Source organism: Myxine glutinosa, chromosome 6 (genome assembly GCF_964187855.1).
Source record: "Myxine glutinosa chromosome 6, kmMyxGlut1.1, whole genome shotgun sequence".
NCBI lineage: Eukaryota > Metazoa > Chordata > Myxini > Myxiniformes > Myxinidae > Myxine > Myxine glutinosa.
The window spans coordinates 108,427,629-108,442,374 of NC_136266.1; the positions used below are offsets into that span (position 1 = coordinate 108,427,629).

Below are 14,746 nucleotides of genomic sequence, written 5' to 3' on the forward strand. Positions count from 1 at the left end.
ATCAAAGCATCGATCTGTACAAGATGTGGAACTGAAGCACTGGGCCAGCTGATGGGAGAGGGCAGAGCTTTGCCCATCACGACATCCTCTGTTGTATTCCGCTCATTTCCTGTGCAATTCTCCAGGCGCTGCATGATGTCATAACCAGGCAACGAAGGGGGCCTGGCAAAATCGCACGCCGAAAGGGAGTACTCAGTTTTCACTCTGGTTGTTTTCTTGTTTGTTTGTCCGGGCGATATCTCATCCATCCGATGAGCGAGGAAGCAGAAATTTTGGCACAATAGTGAGCAAGTGCTTTCGCAAAAACAGTATATATACATATATTTTTTGATGAATCAAAGAATTACAGAATTATTATCGATTGATTAAGAACTTTTTTATTTCCTTTCTCATCTGGGCAACATCTCAGGCACCTTTTGAGCTCAGAAGTTGATATTTGGACATGACAATGACCAAGTCATTTGGCTGCAAGGGGTATTTTTGATAAATTGTATCATCAAATTAATCGATTGATTTTTTATTGTTTAATCAATTAATTATTTATTTTTTGATAATTAGGAGTGGATTTGAACTTCCATATCAAGACACTGGGACTCGGACACTCGCGCCTCACTTAAGTGAACTCCTCATATTGCAGATTGATGACAAATGAAGGAGGAGGACGACAGGGCATGAGAAAAGATTGAAAGAACACCAATTAACACAGGGTGTCATGGCGAAGAAAATCTCTGTAACCAATTGGATTGTTGCTTCAGATGACCAAAACCATAACAGCGAAATTATTGGAAATTAAATGAACTTGTGATTAGATATTAAAGATAAAATTGAAAAGAGACCACAAACAAAATGGAGATGCCAGGAGATGAACCCATGGCCTCACACATGCAAAGGACGCATTGTTCCACTGGGCTACATTCCTACTTATGAACTATTTTTGACACCGCAATCAAAGCAGTGATCTGCACAAGATGTGGAGCTGAAGCAATGGGCTCGCTGATGGGGGAGGACAGAGCTTTGCCCATCACGACATGCTCTGTTATGCACCGCTCCTTTCCTGTGCATTCTCCAGGCACTGCATGATGTCATTACCGGGCAACGAAGGGGGCACGGCAATGACGCGCGCTGAAAGGGAGTACTTAAATTTCACTCTGGTTGTTTTCTTGTTTGTTTGTCCGGGCGATATCTCAGCCATCCCGTGAGTGAGGAAGCAGAAATTTTGGCACAATAGTGAGCAACTGCTTTGGCAAAAACGGTATGTTCTGTTTTTTTGATTAATCAATTAATTACCGAATTATTATATCGATTGATTAAGAACTTATTTATTTCCTTTCTCATCTGGGCAAAATCTCAGGCACCTTTTGAGCTAGGAAGTTGATATTTGGACATGACAATGACCAAGTTATTTGGCTGTAACGGGTATTTTTGATGAATTGAATCATCAAATTAATCGATTGATTTTTTATTGATTAATAAATTAATTATCTGTTTTTTGATAATTCGGAGTAATTCAATTCATTTTTTATTGATTACGCAATTAATTAATTATTTTTTCATAATGAGGAGTGGATTTGAACTTCCATATCAAGACACTGGGACTCGAACATTCGCACCTCACTTTCGTGAACTTCTCATAATGCAGATTGATCACAAATAAAGGAGTAGGACGACAGGGCATGAGAAAATATTGAAAGAGCACCAATGAACACAGGGTGTTATGGCGATGAACGTCTCTGTAACCAATTGGATTGTTGCTTCAGATGACCAAAACCACAGCAGCGAAATTATTTGAAATTAGTTGAACTTGCGATTCGTTATTGACAATAGAATCAGAAGATACCACAAGCAAGATGGGAATGCCAGGACTTGAGCCCAGGGCGTCACACATGTGAAGCATGCACTCTACCACTGAGCTACTTCCCCACATATGAACTGTCTTTGACACCTCAATGAAAGCAGTGATCTGTACAAGATGTGGAGCTGAAGCACTGGGCCAGCTGATGAGAGAGGGCAGAGCTTTCCGCATCACGACATGCTCTGTTGTCCACCGCTCCTTTCCTGTGCATTCTCCAGGCGCTGCATGATGTCATAACCAGGCAAGGAAGGGGGCCCGGCAATGACGCGCGCTCAAAGGGAGAACTCAGTTTTCACTCTGGTTGTTTTCTTGTTTGTTTATCCGGGCGATATCTCATCCATCCTTTGAGTGAGGAAACAGAAATCTTGGCACATGAGTGAGCAAGTGCTTTGGCAAAAACGGTATGTTTTGTTTTTTTGATTAATCAATTAATTACCGAATTATTATCCATTGATTAAGAACTTATTTATTTCCTTTCTCATCTGGGCAATATCGAAGGCACCTAGGAAGCTAATAGGAAGCTAGGATCTAGGAAGCTAATATTTGGACATCACAATGACCAAGTTATTTGGCTGTGACGGGTATTTTTGATGAATTGAATCATCAAATTAATCGATTAATTATCTATTGATGAATCAATGAATTATTTGTTTTTTTGATAATTCGGAGTAATTCAATTCATTTTTATTGATTAATCAATTAATTAATTATTTTTTGATAATTAGGAGTGGATTTGAACTTCCACATCAAGACACTGGGACTCGAACACTCGCGCCTCACTTTCGTAAACTTTTCATATTGCAGATTGATCACAAGTAAAGGAGAAGGACGACAGGGCATGAGAAAATATTGAAAGAGCACCAATTAACACAGGGTGTTATGGCGATGAAAGTCTCTGTAACCAATTGGATTGTTGCTTCAGATGACCAAAACCACAGCAGCGAAATTATTTGAAATTAATTGAACTTGCGATTCGTTATTGACGATAAAATTGAAAAGATACCACAAACAAAATGGAGATGCTGGGAGTTGAACCTGGGGCATCACACATGCGAAGCATGTGCTCTACCACTGAGCTACATCCCCACTTATGAAATGATTTTGACACCTCAATCAAAGCGGTGATCTGGGAAAGATGTGGAGCTGAAGCACTGGGCTCGCTGATGGGCGAGGGCAGAGCTTTGCCCATCACGACACGCTCTGTTGTGCACCACTCCTTTCCTGTGCATTCTCCAGGTGCTGCATGATGTCATTACTGGGCAACGAAGGGGGCCCGGCAATGACGCGCGCTGAAAGGGAGTACTCAGATTTCACTCTGGTTGTTTTCTTGTTTGTTTGTCCGGGCGATATCACATCCATCCCATGAGCGAGGAAGCAGAAATTTTGGCACAATAGTGAGTAAGTGCTTTCGCAAAAAACATTATGTTTTTTTTTTTTGATTAATCAATGAATTACAGAATTATTATCGATTGATTAAGAACTTTTTTATTTCCTTTCTCATCTGGGCAACATCTCAGGCACCTTTTGAGCTGGGAAGTTGATATTTGGACATGACAATGACCAAGTGATTTCGCTGAAAAGGGTATTTTTGATGAATTGTATCATCAAATTAATCGATTAATTATTCATTGATTCATCATTGAATTATTTGTTTTTTGATAATTCTGGGGTAATTGAATTCATTATTATTGATTAATCAATTAATTCATTATTTTTTGATAATAAGGAGTGGATTTGAACTTCCATATCAAGACACTGGGACTCAAACACTAGCGCCACACATAAGTGAACTCATATTGCAGATTGATGACAAATAAAGGAGGACGACAGGGCATGAGAAAATATTGAAAGAGCACCAATTAACACAGGGTGTCATGGTGATGATAGTCTCTGTAACCAATTGGATTGTTGCTTCAGATGACCACAACCACAACAGCGAAATTATTTGAAATTAATTGAACTTGCGATTCGTTGTTGACGATAAAGTTGAGGAGATACCACAAGCAAAATGGAGATGCCAGGAGTCGAACCCAGGGCCTCACACAGGAGAAGCATGTTGCATCTTCCAGTGAGCTGCAACCCACTTGTGAACTGTCTTTGACACTGCAATCAAGGCATCGATCTGAACAAGATGTGGAACTGAAGCACTGGGCCAGCTGATGGGAGAGGGCAGAGCTTTGCCCATCACGACATCCTCTGTTGTATTCCGCTCATTTCCTGTGCATTTTCCACGCGCTGCATGATGTCATAACCAGGCAACGAAGGGGGCCTGGCAAAATCGCACGCCGAAAGGGAGTACTCAGTTTTCACTCTGGTTGTTTTCTTGTTTGTTTGTCCGGGCGATATCTCATCCATCCGATGAGCGAGGAAGCAGAAATTTTGGCACAATAGTGAGCAAGTGCTTTCGCAAAAACAGTATATATACATATATTTTTTGTTGAATCAAAGAATTACAGAATTATTATCGATTGATTAAGAACTTTTTTATTTCCTTTCTCATCTGGGCAACCTCTCAGGCACCTTTTGAGCTCGGAAGTTGATATTTGGACATGACAATGACCAAGTCATTTGGCTGCAAGGGGTATTTTTGATGAATTGAATCATCAAATAAATCGATTGATTTTTTATTGTTTAATCAATTAATTATTTATTTTTTGATAATTAGGAGTGGATTTGAACTTCCATATCAAGACACTGGGACTCGGACACTCGCACCTCACTTAAGTGAACTCCTCATATTGCAGATTGATGACAAAAGAAGGAGGAGGACGACAGGGCATGAGAAAAGATTGAAAGAACACCAATTAACACAGGGTGTCATGGCGAAGAAAGTCTCTGTAACCAATTGGATTGTTGCTTCAGATGACCAAAACCATAACAGCGAAATTATTGGAAATTAAATGAACTTGTGATTAGATATTGAAGATAAAATTGAAAAGAGACCACAAACAAAATGGAGATGCCAGGAGAAGAACCCATGGCCTCACACATGCAAAGGATGCATTGTTCCACTGGGCTACGTTCCTACTTATGAACTATTTTTGACACCGCAATCAAAGCAGTGATCTGCACAAGATGTGGAGCTGAAGCAATGGGCTCGCTGAGGGGAGAGGACAGAGCTTTGCCCATCAAGACATGCTCTGTTATGCACCGCTCCTTTCCTGTGCATTCTCCAGGCGCTGCATGATGTCATTACCGGGCAACGAAGGGGGTACGGCAATGACGCGTGCTGAAAGGGAGTACTCAAATTTCACTCTGGTTGTTTTCTTGTTTGTTTGTCCGGGCGATATCTCAGCCATCCCATGAGTGAGGAAGCAGAAATTTTGGCACAATAGTGAGCAACTGCTTTGGCAAAAACGGTATGTTATGTTTTTTTGATTAATCAATTAATTACCGAATTATTATATCGATTGATTAAGAACTTATTTATTTCCTTTCTCATCTGGGCAAAATCTCAGGCACGTTTTGAGCTAGGAAGTTGATATTTGGACATGACAATGACCAAGTTATTTGGCTGTAACGGGTATTTTTGATGAATTGAATCATCAAATTAATCGATTGATTTTTTATTGATTAATCAATTAATTATCTGTTTTTTGATAATTCGGAGAAATTCAATTCATTTTTATTGATTCATCAATTAATTAATTATTTTTTGATAATTAGGAGTGGATTTGAACTTCCAAATCAAGACACTGGGACTCGAACACTCGCACCTCACTTTCCTGAACTCCTCATATTGCAGATTGATCACAAATAAATGAGTAGGACGATAGGGCATGAGAAAATATTGAAAGAGCACCAATTAACACAGGGTGTCATGGCGATGAAAGTCTCTGTAACCAATTGGATTGTTGCTTCAGATGACCAAAACCACAACAGCGAAATTATTTGAAATTAATTGAACTTGCGATTCGTTATTGACGATAAAATTGAAAAGATACCACAAACAAATGGAGATGCTGGGAGTTGAACCCAGGGCCTCACACATGCGAGGCATGCACTCTACCACTGAGCTACATCCCCATTTATGAGCTGTCTTTGACACCTCAATCAAAGCAGTGATCTGAGAAAGATGTGGAGCTGAAGCACTGGGCTCGCTGATGGGAGAGGGCAGAGCTTTGCCCATCACGACATGCTCTGTTGTGCACCACTCCTTTCCTGTGCATTCTCCAGGCGCAGCATGATGTCATTACTGGGCAACGAAGGGGGCCCGGCAATGACGCGCACTGAAAGGGAGTACTCAGATTTCACTCTGGTTGTTTTCTTGTTTGTTTGTCCGGGCGATATCTCAGCCATCCGATGAGTGAGGAAGCAGAAGTTTTGGCACAATAGTGAGCAACTGCTTTGGCAAAAACGGTATTTTCTGTTTTTTTGATTCATCAATTAATAACCGAATGATTGTCGATTGATTAAGAACTTTTTTTATTTCCTTTCTCATCTGGGCAACATCTCAGGCACCTTTTGAGCTGTGGAGTTGATATTTGGACATGACAATGACCAAGTCATTTGGCTGTAAAGGGTATTTTTGATGAATTGAATCATCAAATTAATCGATTAATTATTTGTTGATGAATCAATGAATTTTTTTTTTTTGATAATTCGGAGTAATTCAATTCATTTTTATTGATTACTCAATTAATTAATTATTTTTTCATAATTAGGAGTTAGTAAGGGAAACATATGAAAATCTGTTAACTAAATTGTTACCAAAAAATTTCTTCACCAATATGTTTGTAAAGGTGTGTAATAACATGTGTTAAAATGTTGAAGGTCAACTCCCGTGGGAAACCCAGAAAAAAAGCTGTTGAATTCGGGTACCGAAAAATTATTTTCGAGAATTTTTATTTTTTTAAATCGGCTCTTAAGTAACTTATGAGGGGTCAAATAAGGGTTTTTCATGATTCTGAGTTGATTGTTAACATTTATATTTCACCACAGACACTCCTTTGTGGAAAAATAATTTCTAAATATATCTCATTTTCTACTTTGCAGGACATGGAGTCTAGCAATATGGATGAAGACGTTACTCCACCTGTGCTCAATTGCTTCATCTGTGCATGCTCGGATACACCAGCTGAAAGGCTCATACAGGCAACTCCAAAGGGATACTCAACTTTATTGAAACAAGCAGAAACTGTCGAAAATGTTACTGATGTGGAACGTATGAAGGCGGCTCAAAAGGAAGGAAAACTGAGGTACCACCAGAAGTGTAAAAATGATCTGTACAACAACTTTGTTGCAACCACCAAGAAGTCAGCTCAAGCATCAAAGGCAGAGAAAGAGTCATCAAAGTCATCAAAGTCATCAAAGTACTTGTGAGTTCAGTTCATCAACTGGCTGCAGTTCTAGAAGATCACAGTCAGTTGACCTCCTGTATAAGGATGTATGCATTCTTTGCAACCAACCAGCCCAGCTCTACAAAAATAATCCAGCACAAGCTAGAAAGAAATACAGAGTGCCAGATAATTTGACTGCAGATACACTGAAGGCAAGCTTGCTGAAGACAGCACGGAGTCGTGGGGATGACTGGGGCACTGAAGTCACTGGACGCCTGGAAGGGATCAACGACTTGGTAGCAGAAGAAACACTGTACCATTTGCGATGCAAACTTATGTTTGCGAGAGGTGACAGTTTGTCCAAGACTGATGAGGAAGGAAAAAGGAAGAGAGGACAGAGGAGTATTGATGAGGAGCGAGAGGCAGTTTTTTTTGAATTCTGCGAATGGTTAGACTCAGAATTAGAGCATGGGGTAATGAACATGGACCAAGTCCATGAAAAGCTGCAGGAGTTTGATCAGTCACCAGAGAAGAGCCTTTCTTATTCAAAGCATTGGCTAAAGATAAAACTTCTAGAGAAATACGAAGACACCTTGTATTTCACAACACAGGAAAGAAGGGCAGATGTACTCTGTCTCAAAGATGGCACCGACAATATTCTGCGAGAGCATCATGCTAATCTTGACAATAGGTGTGCATGGGTATGAGCCAGTTCCAACACTGGACCCCACGGCTCCTGAGGAGCTATTGCAGTTCACGAGCTGTAATTGTCATGGAGATTGCAGCAACCGGCGATGCAGCTGCAAGAAGAATGGGGTCACGTGCATCTCGGCCTGTGGAGTCTGTAATGGCATTACATGCAGAAACTGCAGTCATGATGTTGTTGAGTCTGAAGAAGACATAGACAATGACTGTTGAAACTTCTGACATTGTGAATGAGAAATAGGTGTGCATGGACAATAGGTGTGCATGGGTATGAGCCAGTTCCAACACTGGACCCCACGGCTCCTGAGGAGCTATTGCAGTTCACGAGCTGTAATTGTCATGGAGATTGCAGCAACTGGCGATGCAGCTGCAAGAAGAATGGGGTCACGTGCATCTCGGCCTGTGGAGTCTGTAATGGCATTACATGCAGAAACTGCAGTCATGATGTTGTTGAGTCTGAAGAAGACATAGACAATGACTGTTGAAACTTCTGACATTGTGAATGAGAAATAACTCTTGAGTATTATATATGGATGTGAAATAAAAGCTACTTTGTGTGTAAATGTAAAAGTGAAAATATAAATGTTAACAATCAACTCAGAATCATGAAAAACCCTTATTTGACCCCTCATAAGTTACTTAAGGGCCGATTAAAAAAAATAAAAATTCTCAAAAATAATTTTTCGGTACCCGAATTCAACAGCTTTTTTTCTGGGTTTCCCACGGGAGTTGAACTTCAACATTTTAGCACATGTTATTACACACCTTTACAAACATATTGGTGAAGAAATTTTTTGGTAACAATTTAGTTTACGGATTTGTGAAATATCTCATAAAATGCCCTTACTATGGATTTGAACTTCCATATCAAGACACTGGGACTCGAACACTCGCACCTCACTTTCGTAAACTCTTCATATTGCAGATTGATCACAAATAAAGGAGAAGGACGACAGGGCATGAGAAAATATTGAAAGAGCACCAATTAACACAGGGTGTTATGGCGATGAAAGTCTCTGTAACCAATTGGATTGTTGCTTCAGATGACCAAAACCACAGCAGCGAAATTATTTGAAATTAATTGAACTTGCGATTCGTTATTGACGATAAAATTGAAAAGATACCACAAACAAAATGGAGATGCCGGGAGTTGAACCTGGGGCCTCACACATGCGAAGCATGCGCTCTACCACTGAGCTACATCCCCACTTATGAACTGATTTTGACACCTCAATCAAAGCGGTGATCTGGGAAAGATGTGGAGCTGAAGCACTGGGCTCGCTGATGGGAGAGGGCAGAGCTTTGCCCATCACGACACGCTCTGTTGTGCACCACTCCTTTCCTGTGCAATCTCCAGGTGCTGCATGATGTCATTACTGGGCAACGAAGGGGGCCCGGCAATGACGCGCGCTGAAAGGGAGTACTCAGATTTCACTCTGGTTGTTTTCTTGTTTGTTTGTCCGGGCGATATCTCAGCCATCCGACGAGTGAGGAAGCAGAAATTTTGGCACAATAGTGAGCAACTGCTTTGGCAAAAACGCTATTTTCTGTTTTTTTGATGAATCAATTAATAACCGAATGATTGTCGATTGATTAAGAACTTTTTTAATTTCCTTTCTCATCTGGGCAACATCTCAGGCACCTTTTGAGCTGGGGAGTTGATATTTGGACATGACAATGACCAAGTCATTTGGCTGTAAAGGGTATTTTTGATGAATTGAATCATCAAATTTATCGATTAATTATTCATTGATTCATCATTGAATTATTTGTTTTTTGATAATTCTGGGGTAATTGAATTCATTATTATTGATTAATCAATTAATTCATTATTTTTTGATAATAAGGAGTGGATTTGAGCTTCCATATCAAGCCACTGGGACTCAAACACTAGCGCCACACTTAAGTGAACTCATATTGCAGATTGATGACAAATAAAGGAGGATGACAGGGCATGAGAAAATATTGAAAGAGCACCAATTAACACAGGGTGTCATGGTGATGACAGTCTCTGTAACCAATTGGATTGTTGTTTCAGATGACCACAACCACAACAGCGAAATTATTTGAAATTGATTGAACTTGCGATTCGTTGTTGACGGTAAAGTTGGGGAGATACCACAAGCAAAATGGAGATGCCAGGAGTCGAACCCAGGGCCTCACACAGGCGAAGCATGCAGCTCTTCCACTGAGCTGCAACCCACTTGTCAACTGTCTTTGCCACAGCAATCAAAGCATCGATCTGTACAAGATGTGGAACTGAAGCACTGGGCCAGCTGATGGGAGAGGGCAGAGCTTTGCCCATCACGACATCCTCTGTTGTATTCCGCTCATTTCCTGTGCATTCTCCAGGCGCTGCATGATGTCATAACCAGGCAACGAAGGGGGCCTGGCAAAATCGCACGCCGAAAGGGAGTACTCAGTTTTCACTCTGGTTGTTTTCTTGTTTGTTTGTCCGGGCGATATCTCATCCATCCGATGAGCGAGGAAGCAGAAATTTTGGCACAATAGTGAGCAAGTGCTTTCGCAAAAACAGTATATATACATATATTTTTTGATGAATCAAAGAATTACAGAATTATTATCGATTGATTAAGAACTTTTTTATTTCCTTTCTCATCTGGGCAACATCTCAGGCACCTTTTGAGCTCAGAAGTTGATATTTGGACATGACAATGACCAAGTCATTTGGCTGCAAGGGGTATTTTTGATAAATTGTATCATCAAATTAATCGATTGATTTTTTATTGTTTAATCAATTAATTATTTATTTTTTGATAATTAGGAGTGGATTTGAACTTCCATATCAAGACACTGGGACTCGGACACTCGCGCCTCACTTAAGTGAACTCCTCATATTGCAGATTGATGACAAATGAAGGAGGAGGACGACAGGGCATGAGAAAAGATTGAAAGAACACCAATTAACACAGGGTGTCATGGCGAAGAAAATCTCTGTAACCAATTGGATTGTTGCTTCAGATGACCAAAACCATAACAGCGAAATTATTGGAAATTAAATGAACTTGTGATTAGATATTAAAGATAAAATTGAAAAGAGACCACAAACAAAATGGAGATGCCAGGAGATGAACCCATGGCCTCACACATGCAAAGGACACATTGTTCCACTGGGCTACATTCCTACTTATGAACTATTTTTGACACCGCAATCAAAGCAGTGATCTGCACAAGATGTGGAGCTGAAGCAATGGGCTCGCTGATGGGGGAGGACAGAGCTTTGCCCATCACGACATGCTCTGTTATGCACCGCTCCTTTCCTGTGCATTCTCCAGGCACTGCATGATGTCATTACCGGGCAACGAAGGGGGCACGGCAATGACGCGCGCTGAAAGGGAGTACTTAAATTTCACTCTGGTTGTTTTCTTGTTTGTTTGTCCGGGCGATATCTCAGCCATCCCGTGAGTGAGGAAGCAGAAATTTTGGCACAATAGTGAGCAACTGCTTTGGCAAAAACGGTATGTTCTGTTTTTTTGATTAATCAATTAATTACCGAATTATTATATCGATTGATTAAGAACTTATTTATTTCCTTTCTCATCTGGGCAAAATCTCAGGCACCTTTTGAGCTAGGAAGTTGATATTTGGACATGACAATGACCAAGTTATTTGGCTGTAATGGGTATTTTTGATGAATTGAATCATCAAATTAATCGATTGATTTTTTATTGATTAATAAATTAATTATCTGTTTTTTGATAATTTGGAGAAATTCAATTCATTATTATTGATAAATCAATTAATTTATTTATTTTTTCATAATGAGGAGTGGATTTGAACTTCCATATCAAGACACTGGGACTCGAACATTCGCACCTCACTTTCGTGAACTTCTCATAATGCAGATTGATCACAAATAAAGGAGTAGGACGACAGGGCATGAGAAAATATTGAAAGAGCACCAATGAACACAGGGTGTTATGGCGATGAACATCTCTGTAACCAATTGGATTGTTGCTTCAGATGACCAAAACCACAGCAGCGAAATTATTTGAACTTGCGATTCGTTATTGACAATAGAATCAGAAGATACCACAAGCAAGATGGGGATGACAGGACTTGAACCCAGGGCGTCACACATGTGAAGCATGCACTCTACCACTGAGCTACTTCCCCACATATGAACTGTCTTTGACACCTCAATGAAAGCAGTGATCTGTACAAGATGTGGAGCTGAAGCACTGGGCCAGCTGATGAGAGAGGGCAGAGCTTTCCGCATCACGACATGCTCTGTTGTCCACCGCTCCTTTCCTGTGCATTCTCCAGGCGCTGCATGATGTCATAACCAGGCAAGGAAGGGGGCCCGGCAATGACGCGCGCTCAAAGGGAGAACTCAGTTTTCACTCTGGTTGTTTTCTTGTTTGTTTATCCGGGCGATATCTCATCCATCCTTTGAGTGAGGAAACAGAAATCTTGGCACATGAGTGAGCAAGTGCTTTGGCAAAAACGGTATGTTTTGTTTTTTTGATTAATCAATTAATTACCGAATTATTATCCATTGATTAAGAACTTATTTATTTCCTTTCTCATCTGGGCAATATCGAAGGCACCTAGGAAGCTAATAGGAAGCTAGGATCTCGGAAGCTAATATTTGGACATCACAATGACCAAGTTATTTGGCTGTGACGGGTATTTTTGATGAATTGAATCATCAAATTAATCGATTAATTATCTATTGATGAATCAATGAATTATTTGTTTTTTTGATAATTCGGAGTAATTCAATTCATTTTTATTGATTAATCAATTAATTAATTATTTTTTGATAATTAGGAGTGGATTTGAACTTCCACATCAAGACACTGGGACTCGAACACTCGCGCCTCACTTTCGTAAACTCTTCATATTGCAGATTGATCACAAATAAAGGAGAAGGACGACAGGGCATGAGAAAATATTGAAAGAGCACCAATTAACACAGGGTGTTATGGCGATGAAAGTCTCTGTAACCAATTGGATTGTTGCTTCAGATGACCAAAACCACAGCAGCGAAATTATTTGAAATTAATTGAACTTGCGATTCGTTATTGACGATAAAATTGAAAAGATACCTCAAACAAAATGGAGATGCACGGGAGTTGAACGCGGGGCCTCACACATGCGAAGCATGCGCTCTACCACTGAGCTACATCCCCACTTATGAAATGATTTTGACACCTCAATCAAAGCGGTGATCTGGGAAAGATGTGGAGCTGAAGCACTGGGCTCGCTGATGGGCGAGGGCAGAGCTTTGCCCATCACGACATGCTCTGTTGTGCACCACTCCTTTCCTGTGCATTCTCCAGGTGCTGCATGATGTCATTACTGGGCAACGAAGGGGGCCCGGCAATGACGCGCGCTGAAAGGGAGTACTCAGATTTCACTCTGGTTGTTTTCTTGTTTGTTTGTCCGGGCGATATCTCAGCCATCCGATGAGTGAGGAAGCAGAAATTTTGGCACAATAGTGAGCAACTGCTTTGGCAAAAACGCTATTTTCTGTTTTTTTGATGAATCAATTAATAACCGAATGATTGTCGATTGATTAAGAACTTTTTTTATTTCCTTTCTCATCTGGGCAACATCTCAGGCACCTTTTGAGCTAGGGAGTTGATATTTGGACATGACAATGACCAAGTCATTTGGCTGTAAAGGGTATTTTTGATGAATTGAATCATCAAATTTATCGATTAATTATTCATTGATTCCTCATTGAATTATTTGTTTTTTGATAATTCTGGGGTAATTGAATTCATTATTATTGATTAATCAATTAATTCATTATTTTTTGATAATAAGGAGTGGATTTGAGCTTCCATATCAAGCCACTGGGACTCAAACACTAGCGCCACACTTAAGTGAACTCATATTGCAGATTGATGACAAATAAAGGAGGACGACAGGGCATGAGAAAATATTGAAAGAGCACCAATTAACACAGGGTGTCATGGTGATGATAGTCTCTGTAACCAATTGGATTGTTGTATCAGATGACCACAACCACAACAGCAAAATTATTTGAAATTAATTGAACTTGCGATTCGTTGTTGACGGTAAAATTGGGGAGATACCACAAGCAAAATGGAGATGCCAGGAGTCGAACCCAGGGCATCACACAGGCGAAGCATGCAGCTCTTCCACAGAGCTGCAACCCACTTGTCAACTGTCTTTGCCACAGCAATCAAAGCATCGATCTGTACAAGATGTGGAACTGAAGCACTGGGCCAGCTGATGGGAGAGGGCAGAGCTTTGCCCATCACGACATCCTCTGTTGTATTCCGCTCATTTCCTGTGCATTCTCCAGGCGCTGCATGATGTCATAACCAGGCAACGAAGGGGGCCTGGGAAAATCGCACGCCGAAAGGGAGTACTCAGTTTTCACTCTGGTTGTTTTCTTGTTTGTTTGTCCGGGCGATATCTCATCCATCCGATGAGCGAGGAAGCAGAAATTTTGGCACAATAGTGAGCAAGTGCTTTCGCAAAAACAGTATATATACATATATTTTTTGATGAATCAAAGAATTACAGAATTATTATCAATTGATTAAGAACTTTTTTATTTCCTTTCTCATCTGGGCAACATCTCAGGCACCTTTTGAGCTCAGAAGTTGATATTTGGACATGACAATGACCAAGTCATTTGGCTGCAAGGGGTATTTTTGATAAATTGTATCATCAAATTAATCGATTGATTTTTTATTGTTTAATCAATTAATTATTTATTTTTTGATAATTAGGAGTGGATTTGAACTTCCATATCAAGACACTGGGACTCGGACACTCGCGCCTCACTTAAGTGAACTCCTCATATTGCAGATTGATGGCAAATGAAGGAGGAGGACGACAGGGCATGAGAAAAGATTGAAAGAACACCAATTAACACAGGGTGTCATGGCGAAGAAAATCTCTGTAA

The 14,746-nt window shown here is 40.3% G+C and overlaps 3 non-coding genes across 3 annotated transcripts; all 3 read right to left on the bottom strand.

Moving 5' to 3' along the window:
- Positions 1-5,806: 5,806 nt before the first annotated feature.
- Positions 5,807-5,878, bottom strand: TRNAA-CGC (transfer RNA alanine (anticodon CGC)). Its single transcript has one exon. It is a non-coding gene; the product is annotated as a tRNA-Ala (tRNA).
- A 3,093-nt stretch (positions 5,879-8,971) lies between these two features.
- TRNAA-CGC (transfer RNA alanine (anticodon CGC)) lies at positions 8,972-9,043 on the bottom strand. The gene has a single exon. It is a non-coding gene; the product is annotated as a tRNA-Ala (tRNA).
- Positions 9,044-12,919: 3,876 nt separating this feature from the next.
- Positions 12,920-12,992, bottom strand: TRNAA-CGC (transfer RNA alanine (anticodon CGC)). Its single transcript has one exon. It is a non-coding gene; the product is annotated as a tRNA-Ala (tRNA).
- Between the last annotated feature and the right edge of the window lie 1,754 nt (positions 12,993-14,746).